The sequence below is a fragment of the Orbicella faveolata genome, unplaced genomic scaffold (assembly GCF_042242905.1).
Source record: "Orbicella faveolata isolate gen_17 unplaced genomic scaffold, um_ofav_v1 contig_13, whole genome shotgun sequence".
In the NCBI taxonomy this organism is placed as follows: domain Eukaryota; kingdom Metazoa; phylum Cnidaria; class Anthozoa; order Scleractinia; family Merulinidae; genus Orbicella; species Orbicella faveolata.
Window position 1 is genome coordinate 24,796,295 of NW_028301540.1, and position 13,187 is coordinate 24,809,481.

Sequence of the window (13,187 nt, forward strand, 5' to 3'; positions counted from 1 at the left end):
CAAATAAACTTTATCAAACTTTCCTTTCATATCTTTTGCAAATTTTGAAAACTCAAATGACAAGATTTTGTAATTTCTAGCCAGCTTCGCTGATGTATTGTGTACTTTCATTGAGGGAAAACTTGTTGTTTTTCTTGTTGTTTCTTATTTTGTTTTGGGTCTTTCTCAGAGCTCATTGTAGCCCTTGCCTAGCGGTTCGGGCTAAAATGAGTCTGAGTCGGGCCCAAAACATATTTATGCCCGCGAACATAAACTCTATTGTTTTATTGTCGAAACTTACTAAGTTCCCCTCTGAGACACGTACCTCCGTGCATCATACGATTTTCAGTGTGATATTTACTGTTTATTTGTACGTGCAAATGCTGAATTCACATTTGATAATCTCGAAGGAACAAGTGTTATGCGTTTGCCTGTTCAAACGATCCCGCAAAGTAACTTATGGGGATAAATAGTTTTACGAAATAAAAGCCCACTCGGCACTTTTTAGCGGTGATACCACTATTTACCAAGTGATGTTACAATATCGGTGCCATACACTTCCTCAGTGTAGTTTTAGATATCGTCTTGGCATTATAGGCTACCATAGTAACATTACAGCATGTTAAAAAAACTCTTAAGGTTACAGTATACCTTCAGATCGGCAATTTTCTTCAAATTTGGATTTTTGGTTCAAACTAATGGTCGAAGAGTAATCTCTAATTTCTGAAAACAAAATTGAAAAAAACCTAATATTGGCGGAGAAAGGGATGTTTTACGTTATGGCCGGAAGTAAAAGTTCCCTCTTGATTGACAGCCCTATAACGTGTATGCAATCAACCGAGACTACTTTCGCGGGAATATTACCGATATTGATACCACGAATTGGCTGGCTACTCAGGTAATCAGCATTGTTAATCCAAGCATTTTTCGTGTTAGATGTAATTCTATTAAGTTATAAGTAAACATGGACCACGGAAAACTCCGTTTACCAGTTCGAAAGAGCGAAGAATGGATAAAAATACATCAATGAGTGAAGAAGCGAAAGTTGACCTCGCGGATGAAGCTACGGACGTATCAAGCGGGCAAAAAGATCGAGTCAAGAGAAGAGAAAGGTTGTGTAAAATTTGGGAACTCGACAGCGGTAACAGCGATGTTTACAGTGACTCTTTTGTTGAGTTCAATACCGATGAATCGTCCAACTCATTGAGATCCATTGTAATATTATCCATGCACATTTGCTCTGCCGCGCTTTCTTTTGTTTGTTCTCGTCGCCCAGCTACTCTAACGTTCGTATCCTTTTTCGTCTTCCCCATTTTGCCAAACCAGCTTCAAGAAAAACCCAGCTGCAGAAAAATTATCTCTCCGCCTTGAGCGCATTGCGAAACGCAAGGTTTTTTTTCGCAGATTCACGCGTAAATTTCACCACGAGTTAATGGTAGTAAATTTTCCAAGCGCTGATTGGCTCAGTGATCTGAGAACCCAGTTGAAGGCGTTTGTGGGCGGAGTTTGTTTGCGAAGTAAGATATTTTTCTTAGCGCTGTTTTCTCGGATAAATTTTTTCACTTGAAGCAGCCACTTTAAAGAGTTACAACTCAAACGGAATTTGTTTGTTTGCCCTCAAATTTGGACAGTAGCTAGATTAACATATGAAAAACAAAAACGTGTCTGCGAATTGTTTATTTCGAAATATTTTTTCTCCGAGAGCGATTTTTGTACGATCACTTCACATTTTTTTAATCCTATTTCGAAAATGTTCTGTAACTTTTTACTACAATTGAATATGGAAAAACGCAGACACGCTTTTTTAGCGCTTTTTGTCCTGAAACCGAGGAAAAAAATAAATTGGCGAAAAACAAAATTCGCTTTGACTTGTAGCTTCCAAAAGGTGATTAGGACGCTTGCATTTGGTGACCGTGAAAAAATTGGCAATTCATTTTATTTCAAAATTTTTGGTATGGTTTGATAGCCAGCTCTATAAGCTTTAATTTGATATAGGGGCTTAGGTATCTACAGCTTAAACTGGACGCGCTACATCGCTTGGACGCGAGACACCCCTGAAGGTATACGGTAACCTTAATTTCATCTCACTGCTCAAAAACGGTTTGGTAACCCTGCTTTTATTGTTTAATTGTGAATAGCATAATAATAAAAAGTTCCTCTGCAATACTCTCCTAAAATTGAAATATATTCACTTGCATATCTTCGCCATTTCCGTTTTACTGCAGTGGCGGCGTTTTCACTGTTCTAGTAGGAAGAAGAAAAAAAAATCTAGGACCAGCGTAAGTTAGTTGGGAAGCACTACGAAAAAAGGGGGAAGAAAAAGTAGGGGAGGAACTTTGGGTGAGGAGCTCTACCGAGCCGCAGCATCCCCTATTTTTTATCTCGCCGTTTTAAATATGGGACTACTTCCTAAGGAACCAAACACCTAGAACGGGCTAATCTAGAGCTTTCCACAAGGTGCTCGAGATTTCCCAAAGAGCTGCCCAGAATTTCTCATAAAGGTGCTCAAACGTTGCCCAAAAAAAGTCAAACGTTTCTTTTTTGTAACGATAGTTGCTCCAAAAGAAGCCCCAAAAAACAATTTTGTTGCTCTCCTTCTTTATTTGGTCTGATGCAAAAGTACAACAAAGGTAATTTTTCTAAGCATTTTGTGCAATTTTACGGGGTAGCCAGCGTTGCTGATAAATAACGTTGTCCTTAATTAAACCCAAAAAATGTATGAGTAAAGACTACGCATCACGATTACTGTTATTCTTGTAAAATGTCTTCACCTGAGACACTCGAGTCAGTCGAATGTAAATCTTCGTCCGCCATTTCGGTTTATTAAAAAAAAAAAAACCGCTGACCTAGTTACTCGGCTGCAGGCGTCTTGCACCCATGATCTGCCTGAGGTTGGAGGGGATCTGAGTGGATCCAGCTTCTTTTTCACAGCAAATTAAGAAATTGTCTACTAAAATATTGTGAAATATGGAGGCAAGGCCAATTTAAGCACTAAAAGCTACTCCGATTTCTCAGAATGGATAGAAAACTAGAAATTGCTCAAAATGCAAAAAGTTGCTCGAAACGAAAAAAGTTGCTCGAAATACAAGAAGTTGCCTGAAAGCTACCGACCAACTTGTGGAAAGCCCTAGGCTAATCAGGACTGTACCTATGCTGGCAGTCCGTGCAGCGATTCAAAGATAGAGATATTATCTTTGCAGCTACATTTTAATCACAACATTTATCCACTGCATAGCGATTTATCCAACACATAGCGTTATCCGTTCTTTGAACAACCTGAGCCCCGGGTTACTGAGGTTGAAATCTACAAGTACTATAGGAGCTTGACAATTGAGAATTCTCCTTATACAGCCAGAGAGTAATTTAAACATTCTGATATTTGTTATACTTCTCCTTTAATAGGGTCGCCGCCCATCAAAACTGACCGCGGGCGCCCTTAATTTTTAATACCTGTTGGTAAGAGAGGATGAAGTGTGATAGAGTTAATCCCCCATAAATTATTTTTACTACTGGCGTCCAGTTCTTTCGCCCGCAATGTTGCCACGCGCGTTGCGTGGTTGTTTGAATGGAAGATAAAAATAGGTGTAAAGCCTTAATAAAAATAGGTGTAATCAGCCTTATAGGATCGGTTATCTGTAGGCCCTCCTCCAGGGATTTCCGAAACCGGAGGTGGCCTTAAAATAACTTGAAAGGGAATGCTTTAGGAATGATGCCTCATTGGGGAAGTCCCTCTCTTAACACTTCATCCTTTCTGGAAGTTATGTATGTGCAACAATTGTTCCCGCATTACTTTTGAGTCTTTATTAAGATTTGTGGAGGCAGCGTGGCAGAGTGGTTAGGGCGTCGCAAATGAGGTTGCTGTTCTTGAACCTGTTTTCTTCCTATGAATGGAGTGTGTCTTGAAGACGGTGAAAACGATCACCTCCCGATTTATCTGCCTTGTTGAATGTAATTCATAGGACGCTAAAGAGTCTGAGTGATGAACGTATTCTTGCGCTCGGTGTTTATTTCTCGTATAACGAAAAGAAGGCTGAACAAAAAAACTTCTTCGACAAGCTGGGTCCTTTGGAAAAAAATTCTTAATATATGGTCGTCAAGAGATATCACACTCTATGGGAGAATCAACTTAGTTAACACTTTAGCGCTTTCAAAACTGACACTTGTTTGCAGCGCACTTATAACTCCAGTATCGTTTTCAAATAAAGTCAACAAAATAATATCCTACTACATATGGCAATACAAAAAGCCGAAAATTAAGAAATTCACTATTATGAAAAGTAAAGTAGAAGGTGGACTCAAAATGACAGATTTTACAACGTTCGATAAGGCGTTAAAGTTATGGTGGGTGTAGCGTCTTTGCTCACCTGACGGGTCTCCGTGAACGATAATTCCAAACTTTTTGCTTTCTAATGTAGGTGCTTCATTGTTTTTTCGGTGCAATTACGGCATCAACTATGTGAAAGTAAATGATGATCTTCCGAATTTTTCCAAGAATCTAATCTCGGACTGACAAAATTTAAACATTGTTGTGCCGCAACGAAACATGGATACTTTGAATCAAATCATCTGGAATAACAGGTTTACAAAAGTTGATAAGTCGTCGGTGTTTTATGAAAACTGGTATCGTGCTGGCAAAAATAAAAATTATGTATGGTGTTTGAAATTCATTTTGTTTCACCCTAAGCCATCTTATTCTTATTGGCAAATACTCTCTCTATATTTGTTCTCTTATTCTAGGGGATACCGATTTGCGGATTTCACTACGTACCCTTGTGCAGGTATAATTATAGCTTAAAAAATATATCGCGATCTCTGCCAACAAATACAGTTCCTTCCTTAAGAAATGATCTTGCTTTGTTCAAAAATAACTTGTTTTAAATAATTCTAATCTGGTCATCAAGGCCGATAAACCAACAATTTTGGTCCAAGAACATCTATGATGATACCTTTTAATGTAATACAAGAAAAGCGAAAGAAAACCTGCAAGACTTTTTTTCCTTTTTTTTTTTTTTTCCCCTCACTTTCTCTCTGTTTTGTTTGTTTGTTTTGTTTTTCCTTATCTTTTATTGGTATGTAAGCGCGTATGTTTAATCAGTAGTATTGTAAGTAATTTTTAGTGTTGTTACGTTGGTCGTAATTGAAAAGTAAGGAAGCAGTATAGCATCATTAAGTGTATTTTAGAGAAATAAAATATAGTATGTAGGTAACTTATATGTTTATGCAATTTATTTATAATAAAAAGGAGCATTGTAAGTAGGCCATCTGTTATTTAATTAGCGTAATTGTATTGTTATATATGTATTGTAAGTAGTGCATGTGTAAGTAGTGTAAGTATAAGTTCTAGTGTAAGCAGCAAGTATATTGAAAGTGTAAATGTAAGTATAATATTAGTACTGTGAGCAATGTAAGTGATGGTCTTGTAAATAAAATTGCGTTAGTAATAATAAAAGAAAGAGAGGACGCCAAGGTACTTGAATGACATATCACTAACCAATCACAGCAATCGATTAAGTATTTAATTAATTCTGACCTATCATGATTTTTACGTTCATCTGGTGGATGAAATTCTGCGGCTCTCGAACTTGTATAGGCCAAGTACGTGAACTTGCCTTACTTGAAAACTACTGTGAACTTGAACGGCTGTAGCTGAAGCATCATATGTTGAAGGCGCCTGGAGGCTTTACTCAAGGGTTTTTGAAAATCGTTTCGGCTGGTGGTCAGAATGTACTACAACATTGTTTACCACAATTATACTGCTAGAACTTTGTACAGGCTCCTTTGATGGCCAGACATTCTTTGTCAATAGGAGCATAGTTGACGTCAGTTGCTGACAGTGTCGAATTTGTAAAAGCCACAGGTTACCCATCTTGCAGTAGGGCATTGGCAAGGCCTGTGTCACTGGCATCCACTGCGTAACACACGCGGCTTGATCACATCAAAGATATTCAGTGTCGTTGGATTTGCAATTAAGCATTTGGCTGTCTTAAAAACCTTGTCATCCTGGGAGGAGCATGACTACACTGCATTCCGGTATGTCAGCTCAGTGAGCGGCTTCACAATTTCTGTAAGGTTTGGGGTGAAGCGTTACAAATAATTGCACGTGCCCAGGAACCGCTGAACCCCTTTTACATCTTGCGGTGTGGTCATGTCCTTAATGGCCCGGACCCGATCTGGATGTTGGGTGATGCCATTACTGCTAAGGAGATGGCCCATCCAGGTAACTTGCCTCACTTTGAACTGCAATGTTTGGGGATTTAACTTAAGATTCACTTCTCGGCACCGCAACAATAAGTTCCACAAGTTAATATCATGATCCTCCTCCGCCTCCTGAATACTATCTCCATTCCCAAAGACTAAAATGTCATTGGCCTTGTTTATAACACCAGGCAATCTTTCCAATGCTTCATGCTATATACGCTGGTATTCCTCCGGTCCTAAACTGACCCCGAACGGAAAACGCAATCAACGGTAGCGACCAATCGGAGTATGCATGGTGGTTAAGAATGAGGAACTTTCATCTAACTGGTGGGAAATCAAACCGCGTTTCTATCTCAGGATCGCGCAAGAGCATGAGTCGTTCGCGCGTGCTCAACAGTGACGTCAACGGTTACGATCACACTGTTTACCAGGGACTTACGAAAGGTCCAGCGATATTAACGGTACCAATGTTGTGCCAACGATAAATTTACATCAGCCCAATGCTGGTCCCATGTGAAAGAACAGATACTCGGCAAGGAGTGACCCAAGAACTTACGAGAAATATCACACTGGAATAAATATAACCCATGTAAGTTGCAGTCTAGTCTTCAACGCAGACATCTTTTTGGCTCATCATTCACTCTAGATCATTGCTATAATATCTGAAAAGACCCACCTTTCACAGCACATTTTCGCTCGACCTTCAACAACCGAAATAGAAGGAACAATCTTGGCGGTAAATCCTCCACTAACCACGTCCATCGTCCAACCATAAATTTCTTTTTACCACCCTACTCCCACATCAAATCAAGACAACTTTTATCTCAAGAAATATTTCGAATTTCACCATCAATCAGAATTCTACCTTGAACTTCTTAACCTAAACGAAAATCATGTATTTAGATGTGAGCTAAGACCGGCCAATACAGGTGTCAATCAAGCCCCGGGCGACCCTCCCCCGCCCGACGTTTTGAGGAATACCCTCTGTACAATATTGAGCAATGTTCTATCCGTCACTCTTGAAAACGTGATCATTCATATAACATTTTCTGTATTCCTGCTACTTTGATCTAACAAACCTAAGGCCCCAGCTGAGCTGGCCATCCTTTTAACGGTAGCTAATCAGCCTAGCGAGACAGACCCGCTCATTAGCGATAGAATAATAGCAGAACTGAATCTGAACCTAACTGTGTGGTCAAAAAGAGCGCTAACCACATCCCAGTGCGCTAAATAATAGCTATATAATAATTAGCAATAATCCTATCTATAACAATATATTCGATCGTGATTGGTTCTCCGTGCGCCTATTTGTCACGTAGCCGGCGCGCGATCACGTGGGTGTCCAATTACAGGTATCAAACTACAGTTTTTTGTTATTGGATAGCTGTAATTGGATACCCACAGTGATTTGCACGTCAATTACACGCTTAAATGGCTTCCTTCAGTTTTTAAAATTTATGGAAGTTCTCCAAAGACTTATTTATGTTCAAAAATTTGTTATAGATACGATTAATTAGTAATTGGACTTCGTGTCGTACAATTTAGGGAGTAATTGTAGCTCTTAATTTCAAATCGGCCTCGCCCTTCGCGCTCGTCCAATTTTGAAGTTACACGCGCGATTACTCCCTGAATTATACTCTACTCCCAGTGAGTACAATAACTATTACTTATTATACATGATTATTATTGATTTGTGGTTTAAAAAGCGGATACGGGTGTCTTGTCTAACAGTATTATTTGACAGTCCTTCTTTTGATGACAGTTTGGAGGCCTCAAAACGCAAATATCCCTTCTTTCTCCCTCGGTTAATTAAACGCTGACAAATACACCTGCTGAATCTAAATAGACGCACAGACCATTTTGACAGACAAAACATTGTCGTTCTTAACAATTGTTTTTTTATTAAAACAGCGAGGTTAAGAGGACAATTCCGCTTTCAATACAACATAAAATGACAAGGATTTATACCGTCGGTCTTAACAAAACAAATAAGGAAATAGTTCAATTAAATGGAGCACGTAGTTGCTAATGAAATGGTTGGTGCTGTTCTATTCAAATGAACGAGTTATGTTAGAGTTAAAATGAAAGAAAATCATAATGGAAGTAAATTTATCACTTTGTTATCTTTGAATCGGCTCCAAAAAGCAGGCGTTAAAAGGTGAACTAGAACAGTAAAATAACAAATGTTTTCCGCCAACAATTTAGGTGACATCAACTTTATTAAGAGCTTGATGAATTGATCTCTAATATGTTATTGTTATACAAGAAGTCACAGCCAAAGGCGGTGAGGATTTTTTTTGGTTTAGTTTTCTCAGCAAAGGAGAATATCTATAAACTAACGCTTAATTAACTCAGTGGTTATTGACTTTGTGGGAACCATGAACAGGAAGCTTCTGCAATCATTTGCACTTTGTTATCACGTGGGATGCTCAAATGTTTTCCCTTCAGACGCCCACTTTCCATACAACATAAAACTCTAACAATGATATTAATGAGTGAAAGTGAAAAACTACTCCGAAGAAAAAAGCCCAGAAGAAAGACAAAGAACCTTTTACGTTACTTAGCGAACCTGAAGTGTTACATATACACCCTTGCTCGAGACGACTCAGATACAATCATAAATATATAGCAGTCCCGCAAAGTATATTAAAGGCATTGCAAATATATTAATGTCGCTACTCGTCGATCAGTTAAGTGAAATGAGGAAAAAGCGAACCAGGAAATATGGCCGGGCGAAATTTGGCCGCGCCCCTCGTATAAAGCTCAGGTCAATTTTAGTGGCCTATGAAAAGCTATGGGCAATCATTAAAGGAAAAATGAAGTTCGGCTGATCCAGTAATACCACAGCTAGGACCAAGTGGGGTTTTCGGAAAAAGGATCAATAGGAAAGTAATGGAATAGTTCTTTGTTTAACATCAGTGTTTATACTTTTTCAGTCTGTCCTTCATTTTGAAAAAACAAACTAGACCCCATCTCCTCTCTCCTCTCTCGTTTCAATCCAAATTCTTCTCTTTTCATACACAGACTTTTTAAAGAAGACTCTCGTGTGGCATAAACCGAGTTTAGATCCGATCCTGAAGTTATTAGCCGTTGTTGACGTCATATGCAATGCACGAGGAGGAGTCTCTTTATTAAAATACTGACTTGGATACTCGAGAAAACTTCATGACTCTGCAGCGGGAGTAAATTCAAATCACATTTGCGCGGCAGCCTTTCATTAGACGGTTTATGCTGTCATATTAGACATTAAAGTTTCGTAATTTAAACTCCGACAAGAAGCATTTTCTCATAGGGCATTGTTTATTACTAAACTCGGGTTTTAACGTTGAACATCCTGTGTTCTCACTGACTCGTCATGATGGACGGTTTGATGCCACGATCGATTTATTAAACCTCATTAAATAACAGGGTAGAAGAAAATTGAACGACTGTCATGTTTATCAGACTTCGAACAGAGCTGAAAAACAACCCACCCAGTTCTCACTACTTCATTTTGAGCAGCACTGACATTTTAGGACCCTGTCTGCTTCCAGTTTCATCGATGTTAAGATATGAAATGAAAACAAAAAGCAATTTGTGGTACAAGCCTGATTGATCACCTCATTTTGTTGAGTTACACGAAATAAGCAACCCGAATCATATTGTCAAATAGACCGCGAACAGCTGGAACAAAGATCTGCCAATCATTAAACATTTCGTGGAAATTTCCTAATCGATCAATCTTTTCGAGCGGATGCCGACATCAAGTCGAACAGTTATCCCGCCTTCACTAGGACATAAATATAGATACGTTACTAAGTGAAGAAACCAGAAAAAAAATCATTTGCGAGCGTAAGAGCGGAAAAAGAAACTGAACGGCGATGTCGGAAAACGTGAATAGAACGATGAATGGAACACAGTCATGGAGCTGCCCCAGCAATCCTAGAGCAGAAAGAAATTGGAATAACATTTGCTTACTGCCTGATCTTCATTTTTTCGTTGGCTGGGAACACCGTCATTGGAATTATTGTCTAGAAGACGAAAACCATGAGAAAACCCATCAACTTTTTCATTGTAAACATGGCCATGTCCGATCTGCTGTTTCCGATTTTCTTGATTCCTTTTGGAGATACAAACGCTCTATAAAGACTCCTGGTTGATCGGTGGTCCTTTTGGCCAGGTCTTATGTAAGCTGGTTGCCTTCTTAACAGAAGTTTCCTCTACTGTGTCCTTTCAGAGCCTGGTTCTGATAGCAGTGGATCGATTTGGAGCTGTGGTATTTCCTCTCTGCTCTCCACTCATCAGTTCAAATCTGTGCCTGTTTATTATTCTCGCCACTTGGATCGTCGCGATAGCTGTTTACTCCCCAGTTCTCTTCGTCTGCAAAGTTGTTGAATATCCAGAGAAGCTGGTTTGTCAGCAGCATTGGAATGAACTTTTTGGAGAATCCTCATCCCATGAGAATTATTTCGTGTCCTGTATAGTTGTATTCACTTTTATCCCGTTGGTGTTGATAACCATACTTTACGTTACCATCTTACTAAAGCTCAAGTCACAGAGGATTCCAGGAGAGCAATCAGCCAACGCTGGACAACAACGCCAGCAAAGGGAGCGAAATGTGCTAAAGATGGCCATTGCTATTGTGCTAGGGTTTACAATATGCTGGCTGCCCTTCACTATCCTCTCGTGTATTCTCCTCTTTACGGACACCATCATATGACCGAATTGTGGCGACCTATACTTTGTATATGTCGTTAGGTTAATGGCTATCGCAAATTGTGCGATAAATCCTTGTATCTGTTTAATTTTCAGCAGAAATTATCGTAATGGGCTTAAGGCTCTCTTCAGATAAATTATTTTGAACAGCGCAGCAGCTGATGATACTTATGTAGAGTAGAGAGGTTCAGTCGACTTAAAACTCGTAAGAAACGTTAATTTAAAACTGCTTCTTATTTTAATTCAATGTACACTATGGCTTAAAGAACCTTTGCAGGACAGTTTTAAACCTTTCTTTGGACACTGAGTTTGCCCACATTTTGAAGTTATTGTGCAAATTCGATTTGTGATTTTCTTAAATTCATAGGACGTATTCAGTCGTCTTAAAGTGCATATGACCCGAAATTTTGGACACCTGTTTTATTTTTTGGTATTTAAATTGAGGTATTGCTTGATCAGATTTCGTTATTAGAACCTTCTAGAGGCGCCCAAAAGTGGTATTTTCCAGCGCTCAAAGTTAAGCACTTAAGCCAGAAATATGCGACAATTTCCGCGCGGCCACAGAATGCTCTGTGACGTCATCAGTTGTGTAGATTGTGGCGGGAAGAATGGCGGATAAGCGAAATCGAAGAGTCTTCGGAAAGTATTGTGTAGCTGGCGGCCCTGGTTTAGTTAGCTGCACTAATTCTAGTTAAACTCCCGGCATACCGATGCACCTTTTTACTTCAAACGAAAGTGTGAGAAGGAAATGGACGAAATTTGTGCAAAAACACCGGCGCGGGTTCAAACCATCGAAGACATCAGTGCTGTGTTCAGTCCATTTCACACCAGAGAGCTTTTCACGAAGGATCGACCCAGCAGATCAGCCTAGTGTTCTAAGAATTGAAAAAGGAGCATTTCCAACCATTGATGTAGCGATAACGCAAGGGGATGTTCCAGCCGTGACAGATAGAGAGCGAAGAAAGATAAGTTTGATTTGACAAAGTCTTAGCTTATAAGCGCGACTTGGCTTCAAACGGCGTGCCCTTACCGTGCCGAACTGAATTCATAGCTTCCTGTATCAGCTGCCGTTGCTTTGTAGCATTTAAAATGATCTTTAGCAAAGTGCCATGGAGTTAGGAGCAAAACGCTGCTTTCTTTTCTTAAAGAGTGTGGTATTGTTTGTGGCCACTTTTGTCTCTGATCGTCACAGGGGCATTGCAAAGTGGATTAGGCAATGTCAGCCCCAAACAACCCATTTTTTTTATATTTGGCATGCTGCCAGATCAATAAATAAGAAATTATTGAAAGCCAGTCAGGAAAAGGGATTTGAGCTGATTAAAGACTGGATGAGAGGAGTGAGAAATCATCTGCATTGGTGCTTGTGCTCAACTCTTCAGGGGTTCAAGGAGTTAATTTCAGCCAAATGGAAGTCTCTTTTGGGTCACATAGGTAACAAACACACAGAACATCCCGTTTCACTCTTTTCTGCTTGTTCCCATGGAGAGATTACCCCACGACGCTGGATCAAAATAGGTAAGTACTTTGTGCTAATTTGGTGCTACTATACCCGTAAACAGGTTTATCACTATGTGTTTCTTTCTTGTTTTTATTTACATTCATATTAGGCACAAAAGCATATGACAAAATCTCCTCTGTCCTATCGAGCACGAGAATCTTAGCTGACATTAAGAAGCTGTCACCGGATACTCACACCAGCTGCCTGGGGGTTTTTCATGCCACCCTCGATCATTGGCATCCAAAAATGATCCATTTCTCTTGGCTTGGTACTTTCTGCAGATAATTACAGTCAACAAGGGAAAATAATAGCTTTAACACAACTCAAGAGAGGTTAAGACTAGTTCACATATGACAGATGTGATTTGGTAAGATTGTACCACCTCACTGCTACTGTATTGTGTCTTTATAATTTACATCACACATTTTAGGCACATTTTGGCAAGCCTAGACGTCAATGAAAACGTTCACAGGGAAAACAGAGACAGGCCAGGGTGAAAAACCTTACCACAAAGTGTCATATCCAAAATAATATATAGATTTAGCCAAGCCTGAAAGCGGAGCTCCTCAGTTATTTAATTGGATGTTGTCAATAATTAAAATCACTATAGATCGTTTTCACTGTCACGCAATAAAAAAATAAATCGAAAATCATTCTTTGGAAAAAGCTATGAAATTATGATGTTATAGAAGATAACTGAATAAGACACTTCTCCAAGTTTTAGGCCTGTGCGTTTCCCCAAACTTCAGATATTCGTCGAAATGTTTCGCAGATATTTACAGAGCCCAGTATTAAAACGCCATGTTGGTGTACCTCC

General features: G+C 39.4%; 1 long non-coding RNA gene and 1 pseudogene across 1 annotated transcript in view; one reads left to right on the top strand and one right to left on the bottom strand.

The window, feature by feature from the left end:
- The window catches only part of LOC149115748 (uncharacterized), a 94,674-nt gene that overhangs the window by 28,348 nt on the left and 53,139 nt on the right, over positions 1–13,187 (bottom strand). The window lies entirely within an intron of this gene.
- On the top strand, positions 9,898–11,036 carry LOC110060128 (QRFP-like peptide receptor; annotated as a pseudogene).